Source organism: Odocoileus virginianus, chromosome 3, assembly GCF_023699985.2.
Source record: "Odocoileus virginianus isolate 20LAN1187 ecotype Illinois chromosome 3, Ovbor_1.2, whole genome shotgun sequence".
Taxonomy (NCBI): domain Eukaryota; kingdom Metazoa; phylum Chordata; class Mammalia; order Artiodactyla; family Cervidae; genus Odocoileus; species Odocoileus virginianus.
In genome coordinates this window covers 88,954,737-88,971,738 of record NC_069676.1, presented here as the reverse complement: position 1 = coordinate 88,971,738, position 17,002 = coordinate 88,954,737, and the positions used below count along the sequence as shown (strand labels likewise).

The window sequence follows — 17,002 nt, the reverse complement described above, 5'->3', positions numbered from 1 at the left end:
GGACATGGGTTTGGGTAGACTCCGGGAGTTGGTGATGGACAGGGAGGCCTGACGTGCTGCAGTTCATGAGGTCGCAGAGTCAGACACGACTGAGTGACTGAACTGAACTGAATTCTGTTTAACTACTTCTTCATTTTTATATATTTAGGTTGTGGCCAACTTTTTGGATAATGGTGATAATACAGTGATAAAATGTTATACAAACTCATCTCATATACCTGATTATTCTCTAAAAATAATGTACCAAAGGTTAGGAATATTTGTGAGAATCTTGATACACATTGCCAAACTGCCCTGAAAAAAATTATATTTTTGCAAGGCAAAGTGAAATTGTGTAACAGGAGACATAAAATTTCTATACCCAAATGTAGAATTTGTACATCTGAAAATATATATCAGGGAACTATCCAAAAATATAGAAAAAAACCTTATAAACATGTTCATCATGGTGTTAAAATAACTAAAAATTTGTATTTGTCTTAATTGTCCAAGATGAGAGAAATGCTAAGAGTATTATTCTGTAGAACTTAATTAGGACAGCCATTGAAAATAGTGTTTATAAATTACTGATGATACATAAAATGTATATTTACAGTGTTCAGTGGAAAATTGAGATACAGAATGTTACATGTAGTTTGATTTCACAAAAATAATTTTGTCAAAATTTTAACAGCTTTTGGGAGGATTATGCATAATTTTATTCCTTCTCTCTAGTTTACTGCATTCTTATTAATATGAATTGCTTTTATATTTGAAAAAGACTGAGACAACCCTTCCTTTGTTGTAAAATTGTTTTCTCCTCCGATTTCCTTACTGATGTCAGTCTGGAGATAAAATTTCAGTCCTACTTTCATTTTGTAATGGTGTGCACCAGCTTTTATATTTTGTTAAGAAATCATACTAGAAATCACAAATTTCCTGGCTGCAGGCTTCTTGGAAGTGAGCAGGCTGAAAAAATGCCTGCTAATTCCAGAATGCCTTCACAGCTTCCACGGGCCAGAGCTGGGTATGGGATTTGAGATGAGGAATTGTGGTCAGGTTCCTGACTTGTTCCATTTCCGTGTCTCTTAGAAAGCAGCAGAGAAGGTTCCTGTCTGATCTGCTGTTGATCCCTAGAGAAGCTGACAGGGAGGCACTTTCAGAGCAGAATATTCAGCTTCAGGATGACAAAGCACTTTTCACTCCAGGTCTCAGACTCAATTTCCATCAGTCAATAATTTGTTTCAGACTTTAGTCCATGTTTATTTTTTAAGATGGAAGACAGCATTATTTGATCTGACAGCAAAAATAAGAAATGTCTTGAAGAGGATTCACTAGGAGACTTCTAACATTTTTTTTAAGAATTGAGGAGTCTCTGTAGTTATTTCTTATATTTTAAATTCAATTTCCATATTTATGCGTATATACTTCTACAACAAAAGTGCATAAATGATATACTTTTCAAGTGAAGTCTTTTTTTTTTTCCTTTTCATTTTTGCTTTTTCCTTCCCTCAGCCCTCTCACTCATGTGAACTACCTACCATGTAGCCTTGGTAGGAGATCTATATATCTTCAGAAAATGTCAAGTAGATTAAAACGCCTCTTTCCTACTCAGGTTTTTTGGGGGATGTTAAACTTCAAATGTTAGCCAGGTTTGAGAGTTCTGTGGCAGTGTCTTCTCATTAGTAGCTAGTTGGTGTTACAACTATACTTAGAGAAGTGTTATCTGATTTTATGTTAAGAATTGAAGATCTGAATGTTGTTTCTGGCGAGTGAACAGATTCTTTTTTATACTACCTCAACTTTAAAATGTTCAAATAAATGTTCTATGACTTAAAAAATAAAAAATATTTCCAGTGGGCATTTACAGTGAAGGGCACAAGGGAGCTTTCTGGAATGGTAGTAATTTTCTGTATTGGTTGTGGTGATTTCCTTGGTGTGTAGCATCCATCAAACTATATTGAACTATATGCTTAAAATGGGTGCATTTTTTTTACCAAGTTATACTTGACAGACATTGTTATATTAGTTTTAGGTATACAATACACTGATTTAATATTATGCATTATGAGATAAGTACCACAGTAAGTCCAGTTACCATCTGCCGTCATATCAAGTTGTTACAATATTACTGACTATATACTAAAATGGATGCACTTTATAGTGGTAAACTGTATACAAATACTTGTAAGACAAAAGCACTTTTGTTTATTCCAGTGAGTTTTAAAAATATTCCACGAAGACATTGGTGCTTATCACTATAGGCTTCACCTCTCCCCCACCTGTGATGATGTGTGGATTTCAGATGATTTATTCTATGGGGCCACTTATGGACTGGGAAGTAATGGAGAGGCAAAGTGGCTTTGCCGGGGACAAGATGTCACTCAAGGAAATGTCATCAGACTCATCAGAGCTGTGTACAGAAGCTGAGATCCACTTAGTTCTTCCATAAGCCTCTTCCAGGTGGTGGTGAAAGATGGAGAAGGAGGCAGTTCTTGACTTGATGTCATAGAGACAGAGTTCCGTGCTCTGTCCATATTTCTCTCTCTCCACTCCCTTTCTCATTACGGTATCAAACATAGGTCAGGCAGAACAATACGTACCAGTTAATAAAACAAACCCCATTATTTCTGAACCAGCCAACTCTGCAGTTGCTTGTTATAGCATCTCTAAAGGCAATTTTGGGCTAAATTTCATTATGGCTTTATTCTGTCATTTATCTTAATTATGTTGGTGACTAAATTATTTTTTAAAGAAGTAGCTTCATCATGCATCTAACTCTAAATCGCTCTTGGTTAGAAGCAGTGAAATTTAGGCTATGAAATGGCCCAAGTGGGTAATTTCTTATCCTCATTCCCCAACATTTGGGCAGCTTTGTGTTGTCAGGGAGGCCCTTCTTTCCATCTTGGTTCATGCTGAAATCCACGTGCACTCTTCATTCGCTGTCACTAAGCCCCTTAGAGGGTCCAGTCACTCTGGCTTTAGTCAAAGCTGAAGAGCAAAGTAGTGTTCACTGCAGTGGGCCAATCACGTGGACGTGGAAATGCAATTGAAATTTGTTGCATGGACTGTCTTGTGAGGGGTGGATGGGATTGACGTTTTTGGTAACTTTGTTTGTTTGTTTTTTTTGGTTGTGCTGTGGCTCATGGGGATCTTAGTTCCCTGACCAGGGATTGAACCTGTGTCCCTGCATTGGGAGCACAGAGTCTTAACCACTGGACTGCCAGGGAAGTCCCTGTAAATTCTCTTTAAAAACCTCAAGTCTCAATACTAATATTCATGGTGTAAATAAAATTGAAAAAGGATATTGAAGATAGCTATGAGGAAAGGCTTCAACTACTTTGAAGAAAGTTGGAGGAATGGATTTATTTATGAAGGTCTAGTATGTATTTGGTTAGATCCCTGGGTCTGGAATAGCCTCTGGAGAAAGGAAATGGCAACCCACTCCTGTATTCTTGCCTGGGCAATCCCAGGGACAGAAGAGCCTGGCAGGTTACAGTACATGGGGTTGCAGAGAGTTGGACATGACTTAGCAACTGAACATACACACACACTCACACACAGAGTGTGTGTTTACTTATTTATTTTGCGTTTTCCTCAACAAAAAATCTTTGGGAATTTCAGTGGGTAATTCCTTGCCTACTGTGTTCTAGATAATAAAAACAGTACATTGAAGTAATAAAACTATTTAATAATGCAATTTCTCGATGTATGCAAATTGAAAGAGAATAAGATATTTACCTGATAGCACTGAAAATGTATAACCACGGCACTGACCAAGAGATGCAGACTGTAGAAAGTCATCCAAATAGTCAATTTGGTGTTTGTTGTTGTTCAGTCACTAAGTTGTGTCCTGACTCTGTGACCCCATGGACTGCAACATGCCAGGCTTCCTGGTCCTTCACCATCTCCTAGAGTTTGCTCAAATTTATGTCCATTGAGTCAGTGATGCCATCCAACTGTCTCATACTCTGTCACCCCCTTCTCTTCCTGACCTCAATCTTTCTTAGGATCAGGGTCTTTTCCAGTGGGTCGGCTCTTCACATCAGGAGGCCAATGTAATGGAGTTACAAATCAGCTTCAAATCAGTCCTTCCAATGAACATTCAGGACTGATCTCCTTTAGGATGGACTGGTTGGATCTCCTTGCAGTCCAAGGGACTCTCAAGAGTCTTCTTTAGCACCACAGTACAGAAGCGTCAGTTCTTTGGCACCTAGCCTTTGGTATGGTCCAGCTCTCATATCTGTACATGGCTACTGGAAAAACCATAGCCTTGACTAGACGGACCTTTGTCAGCAAAGTGCTCTTTACCGTCTCCCCAGGCAGGACACCACCACGGTGGGAAGCCCAGGAGTGGTGCAGTGGCTGGTGGGAAGGCTGGGGATGGCGTAGTCTCTGCAGAGGTCCTTCCCTTCCCAGACTGGGTGTGGTGAGCATGTCTGAAGATGGAGCCGTGCACTTATTAAAGGAAAATGCCTCCATTCTCCACTGGGGGGCCTGTCCGCTAGTGCCCTGGCTTCAGAGAGGCAGGAAAGAGATACTCTGAAGGAAGCCAGGGAGGATGTTTGCTCCTGGAGGGAAGAGGTTTGTGAGATGTGTGTGGGAGAGGGAGGAGACAGCATCACTTAAAGGGAGTGAAACATTTAGGGCTTTAGGCGACCCCTCTTTTGACTGCAAATCTTCAACTATTACTAGATTCACTAAATGCTTGAGAAGAATAGTATTTTTGTTTGTCTGTCTTTGGAAACCAGTGACCAGTCAGGGTTTTGTGACCGAACTAGCGAAACAGAGATCCGAGCACAGATACAGGAGCTGGACACAAGGGAGAATCAAGAAGTAAGCCCTGAGGATTTCACACGATTTAGTTTGGGACAGACACCACATTTTGTCAGGGGTAATGGCTGTGGCCTTAGGATGAAAAGCAGAGCAGACAACAAAAGCAGTGAGATGCTGGGTGACTCCTTAGAATGCTAAGTCAAACATCTTTGGCAAAAAAATCCTACTTTAGACTTTCAAGTTTTATGGAATGACAGTGTTCCAAGTAACCAAAGAGTTCTTAAAGTGAGCACATAGAGCAGTTTAATTACAGACCTTTTGAACACGGCTTGAAATGTTAATACAGATGAGTGAAAATGTAGATTCAAGTCTTCAAGAGTCTCAGCATATCACTTTTTTTCATGTAAACCCATCTTTCTTGCCTCAGGACTTCCCTGGTGGTCCAATGGCTAAGAATCCACCTTCCAATGCAGGTTCGATCTCCAGTCAGGGAACTAAGATCCCACACGTCATGGGGAACAGGAGAAGCAGATCTTGGAATGTGAACCCAGATCCATTTTCCATGTAGCAAGCTTTCATTAACCTTTAAGACTCTTTGTCTCGTTGATGGAAGAACTGTGACTTGTCCTCTTGGAATCATGCTCTTGCCGTGTGACCCTGTTACTGCTTCTAGCCTGAGAGACCTGTTGTAAGGGAGGAAGAAATGAAGAGGGCGAAGTTGACATACATAGGCCTTCAGTTTTCTCTTTTCTGTATGCGGTCTTGAAAAAAAGAACACGGCTAGGTATTTCTCTGTGTAAATGGGGAAAGGTGGATTCAGGAAGCTCTGAGTCAACCAGATAATTCTGGAAGGACTTCACTCGGTCAGGAAAATTTATGAACCCAACTGGTCACGGATATCAACCAGGTAGAAAGAGCATTGGCATCACTGCAAGGAGATGGATGTGCCAGTCGTCCTCAGGGGGCGTCTGATTCTGCTGGTTCTGTTCAGGCTCAAGGGGGATGAAGTCTCTAGGTAACTCTCCTAACTAGGATGAAACGTCGATAAGGCATGATACAGGAAATAAAAAAATGAAGACGGGGCGTTCTGTGATCAAGGCTCGAAGGACATAGTCATGGTAAGAGGAGGCTTCAGTGGGAAGTTGGGGATGCCGAAGGGGAGGAGAGAGGGATTGAGGAGCCAGACTCCCCATGGGTCATTGTCTGGACCTGGCTCTAGCTGGTTACCATTCCCTAGAGGCAAGAGCTTTGAAATGAGAATCTCATGAAAGGAGGTTCTGCTGCCCTGACTCTGTGCCCTTACCAGGAAAGACTGCTGTCGAGGTGGTTGATTTGAGAACAGAGTGATCAACCTCAGTTTGTCCAGGATTTTCCTGACTTTTGCAAGAAAGGTCTCTAGTCTTGGGGAATCTCGGTCACCCTGGAGTCCTATGGAATCTGATGCTGGCTGGTGGTTAGGACCTTGCAGGAAGTGGTACTGTGTTGGACACAGTGTTACTATCCAGGGCAGGGCAAGGGAGGAACAACGGAAGCAAATCAGAAAAGCATGGTTTATGTAGATGTACTTTTCTCTCATTTTAGATTCTAGGATCCCTTGATTCAGAGAAAGGAGTACAAAGCTGTTACAGTTGAGTTTCTAGATCACACTTACAGGAAGGCAACAAACCTGCATCTGGTTCAGGAGACAGAGATAGAGGGATTAGCAATATGAGGTAGTAGAGGCCTTGCTGTAGAGTAGATTTCTCATCTGCCACGGGAGGGTCCTGGATGTTCATTTCACTTTTCTATAGTTCCTACTGGAAGAAGTCATCACTATTTGAAAATAATGATGGGTGAGGCAATTAAATTCTGTAGGAAAAAACTCTACTGATGTTAACTCAAAATAAGTGTCAGTTCAGTTCAGTCGCTCTGTTGTGGCATGCCAGGCCTCCCTGTCCATCACCAACTCCCGGAGTCCACCCAAACCCATGTCCACTGAGTCGGTGATGCCATCCAACCATCTCATCCTCTGTTGTCCCCTTCTCCTCTTGCCCTCAATCTTTCCCAGCATCAGGGTCTTTTCAAATGAGTCAGCTCTCCGCATGAGGTGGCCAAAGTATTGGAGTTTCAGCTTCAACATCAGTCCTTCCAATGAACACCCAGGACTGGTCTCCTTTAGGATGGACTGGGTGGATCTTCATACACATGGGAAAGACACCTGGAGGAAATGTGTGAGGAGATAGTGTCATGGAACATGCTAGGGGTAGCTACCTGTCCTTTTGCAGGAATTAGAAAATAAAAGTTACCTTCTTTCACTATAGAAAAGGCTTTCCAATATGTAGGGCGAGTACCTGTTGATGGAAATCCATGGAGGATACAGAGCTGAAGAGGTAGCAGAATGGACAACAGTCAGTAAGAAGCTGTGTAGGTAACTGGGGCAGGACATGGAGACAGAGACAATTTACTTTTGAAGCATCGTTGGCTTCAAATTCTTCACTGAGACATTTAATCATTTTTCCTTGAGAGTTCACGGTCAAGTAAGTTTAAGAAACAGTTTCCCTTTGCTTCTTCTTCAGCATGTACCTTAGCAGCGGGAACTGCTTAACTTTGTTTAGCTTTAGTATTTCCAAAAGTCATGTAACCAGGTAATCTCGTTTTATTTTCAATTGAGAAACAATTCTTATCATCCTAGGGAAATTAGAGAACATACTTTCAGAAATACTGCTTCAGAAAATTTGTTTCTGAGAAAAATCCTAGTGAAAAGCTCAGAAAGGAATTTCCCTGACATTCTTTTAGAGGTCAATGACTTCTATGGTCGGAATATGTGGCCTTTCAGAAAAGAACCATTGTCTCAATTCACTGGAGCTCTGCAAGGTTGCATCTTTGTGAATCTTCTCTTTGAAAAGACATTTAAAATTCCTGGTGGCTCAGATGGTAAAGAATCTCCCTGCCATGCAGGAGACTGGAGTTCAATCCCTGGGTTGGGAAGATCCCTTGGAGAAGGGAATGGCAAACCACTCCAATATTCTTGCCTGGAAAATTCCATGGATGGAAGAGCCTGGTGGGCTACAGTCCATGGGGTCACAAAGAGTCAGACATGACTGAGCAACTAACACTTTCACTTTACTTTAAAATCCAAAGTCTAAAACGAGACCAGTCTTAGAAATGCTATAAACAAGAACAGAGTTATAAAGGCAAATATGAAAATTAAAGTAGTCCTTTGAAGATCAGAATGATATTTGAATTAAAAAAAAAAAGATCACTTGAAAGAGAAGTGTTGAAAGATTTGGTAAAATTTGGATGAAATTATTATCAGGTTGAGTAAGGGTCCATTAAGGAAAGATTACTATTACTTGGGAAAATGGTTGAACTAATAAAATACAAAAGTAGTTCCTACCCAAACACTATCCTTATGACAGCAAACTTGGTGAAAGGGCAAAACATGGGAAAATTACTTTATAAATATTTTATAACTAGAAGACGTTTCAGCTGAGCAGCCTAAACATAGCCTTTTAGGCTAGAAGCAATATGCTTTCATTTTAATATGGTATAAATGGGTCATCCATCACTATCTGAGAACAAGTTTTTGCACTGAGTCAAAAAAAAAGAGGGGCCTTTATTTGGATGAGAGTAAACAATAGGCATTTATTAAGAATGTTTAGAAAAAAGGTGTATGGGGAGAGGGATAAATTAGGAGTATGGGATTAACAGATACACACCATTAAATATAAAATAGATAAGCAGCAAGGATTTTCTCTACAGCACAGGGGACTATATTCAGTATCTTGTAACAACCTATAATGGAAAATAGTCTGGAAAAAAAAAACCCAAAACAAATCACTTTGCTATATACCTGAAACTAAAACAGTATCGTAAAAAGAAAAAGGGTATATTATCTTTCAAGAATTCTCTGAAGATTTATCTTAATTGAATTGATTGTTGATTGTCCTTTCCAAATAAATGAGCTCTTGACTGAAGTCTTCTGGAACAGCAGTTTGTCTCTATGAGTTATGCAACACAGGGAGGTGAGTAGACGTATTGGTCTTGGATGAGCCTATGTATTCTTTCCGGGGCTGCCACATCTGTATGCAGGACTATGCCCAGGAACACTTGTGAGTGGTCAGTTTTCTTTAGAGGTTTCCACATCCCCAAGAATGTTCCTCCTGCCCATCTTGGTATCTCAGTAGGGGTCCAGTGTTTCAGGTCTCTAGCTGCTGAGAGTTCCTTCTTTGGCACTCCACATCGACCTGCTTAACAGTGCTGCTTCCCTGCATTTTACTGAAACTTCATATTATCCTCCTTCCTAGTCACAAGAGCAGAACACTGAAAGCAACTTAAATGTAAAAAGGTAAGAAAATTTGAAAAATGGGTTCTGATGAAACACAAATCAATCCCTAAAATGTGCTTTTGTTCACTAATGAAATGTTAAGTTAAAAAAAGCCAAGGTATAAATTCTATGTATTATACAGCATAAATTCCATATGTATATTCTTTCTCTTTACATGTGTGTATACTATTCTGTGGGCTTTCCAGGTGACTCAGACAGTAAAGAATCCACCTGCAGTGCAGGAGACCTGGGTTCGATCCCTGGGTCAGGAAGATCCCCTGGAGGAGGGCATGACAACCCACTCCAGTACTCTTGCCTGGAGAATCCCATGGACAGAGGAGCCTGGCGGGCTACAGTCCATGGGGTTGCAAAGAGTCAAACAGGACTGAGTGACTAAGCATAGCACAGCAAAACACATATATTATATATATATATTCTATATATGTGTTTCTATGTAAGTACTCTGTTCTATATAAGCACTCTCTATATGCGCATATTTATACATACATGCAGCACTGAAATGTTAATGGCACTTATCTCATGGTATAATTACAGTTGATTTTTGTCTTCTTTGCCCAATTTCAATAGATATGTATTATTTTGCCATTAAGAAAAATATTGTGGCAGAGGCAAGCACAATATTGTAGAGCACTTGTCCTCCAATAATTATATTTTGTTCCATACCTCTCAGTATTATACAGTTATAATCTTTGATACTTATTAGTTAAAAAAAAAGAAAGAACTGAAGATCCTGACAAGTGAAGGAAAAGTGAGACTGTGTGTGTTTATGTCCAGGCAGTAGATGAGCAGAGTAAAGTCATAGTAAACAAGCAAATGTCATAGAACTGTTTTCACTATATTCCATTCTTTGAATCCCTGGTTTTTGCTAGAGGAACTGGATGTATTCTTGCAGTTATGTTAATATATGTGCACAGACCTTGCATTTTGTGTTCAGTCTGGAGACTGTACTTGTCCTCCGCTGATCAGCTCTGTGACTATCCTTGGACAAGTTCCCTGGCCTCCCTGGACCTCAGTCTTCCCATCAATGAAGAAGAGGTTGAGGCCTGGCATCTCGGTGCTGCAGAGTCCAGATGGAAGAGCCTGGGCATGAACCCTGCCCCTGGCACTTTGAGGATGACTGTAGCGGGGCCCTTACAGTGGGCACCAGAGGTGGTGGTAATCTTTCAAGCATTCAGAGGTTTTCTGATGGGAGTTCTCTGATGGGAGTTAACCACAGACTGTGAGAAAGTTTGGCCACTCTTAAAACCAGAGCTCCTCAACTGGGAGCTAGCTTTGCAGGTTGGGGGGTGGGGTCTGTTTTCTGTGATTGACTGCAGAATGGTTCAGGTCAGAGGGAAAGAAGGTCCCTGGAACTCCATCACAAGTAATGCCTTAAAGGGGCTGTTCTGGCAGCAGGAAACGGAGCAGGGACTATGGTTGGGTCAGTGTTGATGGGTGGCATTCTCCTAGCTCTAACTGAATCAGCTGGTATCTTGTTGACAAGATTTGCTTTAGCACAATTTCCGAATGGTCCTCTGTTTGCTGAAGATCCCTCCCAGTTGCCTTCAGCCCAGTTACCATCCTCATCTTTTGGAGACTAACAACAGTTCCAACAGAACTTCTTTCCCAAAAGGCATTTAGCTTCTTTTTCTATTTAAAAGAACATGTGTACTTCCCAGGTGGCACTAGTGGTGAAGAACCTGCCTGCCAATGCAGGAGACATAAGAGACATGGGTTCTGGCCCTGGGTTGGGAAGATCCCCTGGAGAAGGGAATGGCAACCCACTCCAGTGTTCTTGCTTGGGAGAATCTCATGGACAGAGCAGCCTGGCAGGTTACAGTCCATAGGGTCACACAGAGTCAGACAAGACTGAAGTGACTTAGCATGCATGCATATGGGGAGGTCTTAAAAGATAATAAATTTGTTTATTCTCACTTGGATTGCATTTGTGATCAAAATAAATGTCTAAAGTGTTTATAAAAGGAATTACAAGAAGTCCTTAGGAATGAAAGACTGAAAGCCCAGCAGCAATGAAGCATGACCGTCATTTCCAGGGGACTTCTCTGCCTGGTTTTGTTCTGTTAGCCAGACAGTTTACTAAAAAAAAAAGTCTGGAAATTACCTTTTTTTTTTTTAAAGAGAAGAGGCTTGGAGGAGACAGATGACCCTTGAGGCACCTCTCTGGTGAGTCTGTGGCTGTGACTGCCCGAAGTAAGATATGGTCAGTATAAGGGGTTTGTGCAATGATCCCAAGAAGTACACTTAAATGATTAACATTTTTGTAACATAACTGGAGTCTTATATGAGAACATGTGCAGGTTTGTGGGCTTCTCCAGGCCTTACTTGTGTCTATAGATGATGGTTGTACAGCTTGAGCCGGGATCAGAATCACCGGAGCCTTTGAGGACAGTGGCGCTCCTCCCAGCCCCGGGGGCTCCTGACCCAGTCAGCCAGGGGGAGGGGTGGGACTGGAGAAATTACATTTCCAACAAAAGCCACGTGTTGCTGATGGTCTGGAAGAACCAGCCTGGAGAAAATAACCTGCTAGGGGAAGGCATTTCTTGATTTTGGATTTCTTTTTTGCCCCCTTCCCAGAATTCTTAGAAAACTGTTCTAAAGATTATGCAAGGATATCTCAAGGCCCATTTCATTTGAAAATTTCCCATGAAAACAATGAAAGCATTGTTCCTCTGGATGCTCCAAACAGGAGCCAATGAAGAGATTAGTGGTGTAGGTCTGACAGTGGCTGAGGAAGAGAGTGGATTGTTTTTGGTTGACTAGAGAATTCCACACGTAGCAGGCATGTAATTTCCTTGTGGAATTAGACAAGAAAGTGAGATGGTTTTCTCTGTGCAGCACATTTAACCAAAACACCATGATGGGCTCAGGATGTCACAGTTACTTGATGGGTACCTGGGTAAGCCCTCACAGATGTTTCCCGTCTTGTCACTCAGCTTACAGAATTGATGGAGAAGGAAACGGCAACCCACTCCAATATTCTCGCCTGGAGAATCCCAGGGACGGGGGTGCCTGGTGGGCTGCTGTCTATGGGGTCGCACAGAGTTGGACACAGCTGAAGCCACTTAGCAGCGGCAGCAGCATGGGTGTGTACATGAGAGTCGGCAAACTCAAGCAGGGATGTCACCCAAGCAGCCTTCTCTGCCTGTGGAACCAGTTCCCATTCCAGAAGTAAATCATGTATTATCATTTTCCATATGTTTTGCCCACGCCGCTCCATCTGCCTAGAGGGACCCAGCCCAAGATACTTCCCTGTTGCTATTGTTGTCACCTGTTAACCCTCTGTGAGTGACTTAACCTTGGGACTTGCCAGCCTCTCACTGTCGTTGTTCCATGATGAGCTGCTTCTTCCATGGGACTGGAGCTATCTTGAGTACACAGCTGGTCTTGGATTCATTTCTGTGTCTCCAGAGCCTGATGGAGCATTGGGCCAATGTTTTCTGTTGAAAATAGGGCCATGGATAGTCACTGACAAAATTTTATCTTTCATATAAGTAAAACAATCAGTAAACAAGACCACAACTCAAAAGTTGGCAAGTGGAGCATGAGAGGTCAAATCTCTTTGCACTTTCACCTTGGTCAAGCTAACAAACCAACAAACTTCCTCCTGTTTCTAACCATTCTTGGCTCTCCGTCTCCCCCGGTCTCTGCCTGCTCCAGGATCTGCCAGGGCTCTTCTGAAAATTTCAGAAATCCACCTTGGATTTCTAATCTGGCTCCTTCCCTGCACTCTCTGAAGGAGATTGCTGTTTGTGTGTGTTTTTCTCCTTAGAGACAAATCAGAGCCCTGATATTTCCACCAGTAAATGAAATGGAGGGTAAAATACCTGGTACTTAGAAAGAAGCATGGAAGCATTTGATGTTACATTAGATTTTATGCTTGTTTTTTAAAAGAAAGAATGCGATAGCCCTCTTCATTTTTCTATCTAGCTACTTAAACTAGCTATCTTTATATTTGTGGGTTTTTTTGGTACAGAAAAATGTTTGAACTGATGTTTACCTGCTGTTAATTATGGACAAATTATATGGCGGGACTCAAGTGACTTTTAAAGCACTGTTCTGTATCCTGGTCAGTATTGATTCTTAAAGAGATAAGCATTCATTATTTTTACAACTGCTATTCAAAATTATTGCCTCTATCAGTATTTAGAAAATCCATGCCTCAAATAATGTCAGACAGTGGATTCATCTGTTCTGTTTCTGTTTCTTAGAAGACACAAATGTCAAGATTCATAGTTCAGGTTACCAAACCCTAGAGCAGAGAGGTAACTTATCTTTATGCATAAATAAATTCTGTTGGACTGAGCTTTCATGACTGTTCAATCTGCAGCACATGGAATGTTCTTTGGGGGATGGAATCTGACTCTATTAAGGTAGATCAAAGAGGGAGCTATTTCAGGCAGCCAAGGTGGTTCCGTGTTTAGAATGAGTCAAGGTAATGCTGTTTGGCAAGCTTTCCCAAAAAAGGCATGTAACCTTAGAGATGAGAAATAGAGCACAAGGTGGTCGTGACCTGACTGTTCTCCAGGGGAGACAGGAAGAAGGGTTGTTGTTCTAAATATGCTTGGTAAAGAACCTTCTAATTTTTTTGTCCAGATGACTTTATGAGGCTTTGGTGTTGCTATGTAAGGCTAGCTGTATGTCCTTGCTGGGAACAGGAAATTAAAATGGAGGTTTTGGCTGAACCCTCTGGGGATAGATTTCAGGTAACACTATGATCTGTGAAGCAGAGCATCCTATAGGAATTTCCAAGTTAAAAATCCTAAATTCAGTTATGTGATTCTAACACATCTCATCCACCTCAAGGGTAAAAAAGGGTCCATTTGTTGGGGGTCAAGAAGAATTTGTGAGAAGGATTTCCTTGGAAACGGACACTTCAAGGGGACAAGGTTTGTGTGTGTGTGTGTGTGTGTGTGTGTGAAGGAACTTCTCCCGCAGGGAAGTCAGGAGGGGTTTTAGGCTTCCTGGGATCACATGGAAAACGTGATTATGCGTCCCCTTTCATGAGGAGGACACGGTAGACTGATATCTGACTGTACCTAGGGAAGGTTCAGGGTGAGAGATGGGCTGATTGCTTGCCATGATCTTATTGAGTCTATGGGATGGAATAAAAGGCACATGTCAGGATGAGAGGAATAAAGATGGCCTGGAGGCCATCTGTGGGCTCCTTTTGGGTTAATGGCAGAACATCCCATCTCAGGTGGTGGAGTCCTGCGAGGACAATAGCCACTCCTGTACTAGGATCCAATGTAAGCAAGGGCCTGCTCCAAACCAGGGGTGAAAAGCCAAAGGCAGGTCAGTCAAATCAGGAGTTTTTAAGGTATATTGAGATAGAGTTTGGATAAATCAGGAGTATGGCATCGGTTATGTCTAATGTCCACATGTGACCTCTTACATAATGACTGAAACATGAATCGGTCCCACTCCTGCTGAAGAAAACATTGCCCTCAAGTGGAAATTAAAGCGACACCCTCAAAAGTGGACCAAGCAACAAACAAACACTGCTTGCTGGCAGTTCACACGCCAGTAAATTTTAAACAAATTTACTTTTCCAGTAGTCATGTATGAATGTGAGAGTTGGACTGTAAAGAAAGCTGACTGCTGAAGAATTGATGCTTTTGAACTGTGGTGTTGGAGAAGACTCTTGAGTCCCTTGGACTGCGAGGAGATCCAACCAGTCCATCCTAAGGGAGATCAGTCCTGGCTGTTCACTGGAAGGACTGATGTTGAAGCTGAAACTCCAATACTTTGGCCACCTGATGTGAAGAGCTAACTCATTTGAAAAGGCCCTGATGCTGGGAAAGATTGAGGGCAGGAGGAGAAGGGGATGACAGAGGATGAGATGGTTGGCTGGCATTACTGACTCAATGGACATGAGTTTGGGTAAACTCCAGGAGTTGGTGATGGACAGGGAGGCCTGGCGTGCTGCGGTTCATGGGGTCGCAAAGAGTCAGACACAACTGAGTGACTGAACTGGAATTTTGAACAAACTTAAGGAATATCAATTAGAAGGAGAGGGAGGCCAGATGATGAGTCTGACCAGGACACCTGCCTGTCACAGTTTGGACTTGTGCCTGGGACTTTGTTGACCTTGGTCCTAAGGTCACCTCTCCCCTCTGTGAGGTCTTATCCCTAAAACCTATCCTACATATTACTTGCCTCACATAGAAAACACAAGATTGGTACAGACTTGGAAAATTGTAAGCCCTATTTTATTTAAATCAATTTTGGTTAAAAAGTATAAGTGAATTTGATGGAATTACAGTTGCAATTAGAAATTGTTTATAAAGAACCAGGAAAGAAGAGAGAGTCTGTTGATACATGAGATATGAAAATATAAGTCTTGAATCAACTATTGCATCTTGGCTAAAGTGAAAGTGACAAATAGTTTCAGAACAGTTAGTTTAAAACCTAAGTTAAATATAAACTTATTCTATATCTCATCTATATATAGAGGTATACTCTATGTCTCATAAAAGTGAATATTTGTATCTGTTTACTATGAAGGACCTTCAATTTTCCTAGAATATTGAGATACTGACTTCAGTAATTTCAAGAATTGTTAAGTTCCTGGCTAGACTCTGATATACATAGAAACCAATTTATTAGAATGTCTGTTGCAGAAAACTGTGTTCTTTCCTAAAGATGAAAAATGTTAACTATTTTTTCTTGGGAGGAAAATATCTCCTATTTTTTGGTAGGAGATTAAGTGATAGATAACGGATAGTATCATTGCTCTAGCTCAAATTAACTCAATAAGAAAAAAAAGGACTGTAGATGTTCTTAAAATTAGGAAAATAATTAAAGGCATATTCTTCTTTGTGATATTAATTTACAACTAAAATAGCCCTTGAAACACAGTGAACATCTCAATTTCTTTTCCATAGCTTATAGTAACCTTTACCCCCTATTCATTCAACCAAATCTACCTCAAGGGTAGGGACAGTATCAGATCTGACCCCAAGACCCAGAGGATTCACCACTTGTCTATAACTTGGAATTCTCTTTGTTGCAAATTTTTTTCTTTTTTTCCCAATTATTTTTATTAGTTGGAGGCTAATTACTTTACAATATTGTAGTGGTTTTTGCCGTACATTGATATGAATCAGCCATGGATTTACATGTATTCCCCATCCCGATGCCCCCTCCCACCTCCCTCCCCATCCCATCCCTCTGGGTCTTCCCAGTGCACCAGGCCCGAGCACTTGTCTCATGCATCCAACCTGGACTGGTGATCTCTTTCACACTTGATAATATACATGTTTCGATGCTGTTCTCTCAGATCATCCCACCTCGCCTTCTCCCATAGAGTCCAAAAGTCTGTTCTATACATCTGTGTCTCTTTTTCTGTTTTGCATGTAGGGTTATCATTACCATCTTTCTAAATTCCATATATATGCCCTATCAAGCTACCAATGGTATTCTTTATAGAACTAGAACAAATAATTTCACAATTTATATGGAAATACAAAAAACCTCGAACAGCCAAAGCAATCTTGAGAAAGAAGACTGGAACTGGAGGAATCAACCTGCCTGACTTCAGACTATACTACAAAGCCACAGTCATCAAGACAGTATGGTACTGGCACAAAGACAGAAATAGAGATCAATGGAACAGAATAGAAAGCAGATTTTTTTTTTGACAGGAAAAAATGTAACTTTCTAATGTTTGTTTTACATTGGGGAATGAATGATTAACAATGTTGTGTTAGTTTCAGGTGTATAGCAAAGTGATTCAGTTATATATATACATGTATTTATGCTCTTTGTTGTAATTAACAGAAAATTCAACTCACAATGACTCAAGCGAAAGAACTTATTAGCTCCCACAACGGTACCTTCTAGATTATATCTGAGGCAAGACCCAGTGGTCATAGGATGTCATTAGGATGGGCTCATTCGACCCTGGTTCTGCTTCCTCTA

At 41.2% G+C, this 17,002-nt stretch overlaps 1 pseudogene; it reads left to right on the top strand.

The window, feature by feature from the left end:
* Positions 1–10,152: 10,152 nt before the first annotated feature.
* Positions 10,153–10,719, top strand: LOC110124499 (mitochondrial import inner membrane translocase subunit Tim17-A pseudogene; annotated as a pseudogene).
* The last annotated feature ends 6,283 nt before the right edge of the window (positions 10,720–17,002 follow it).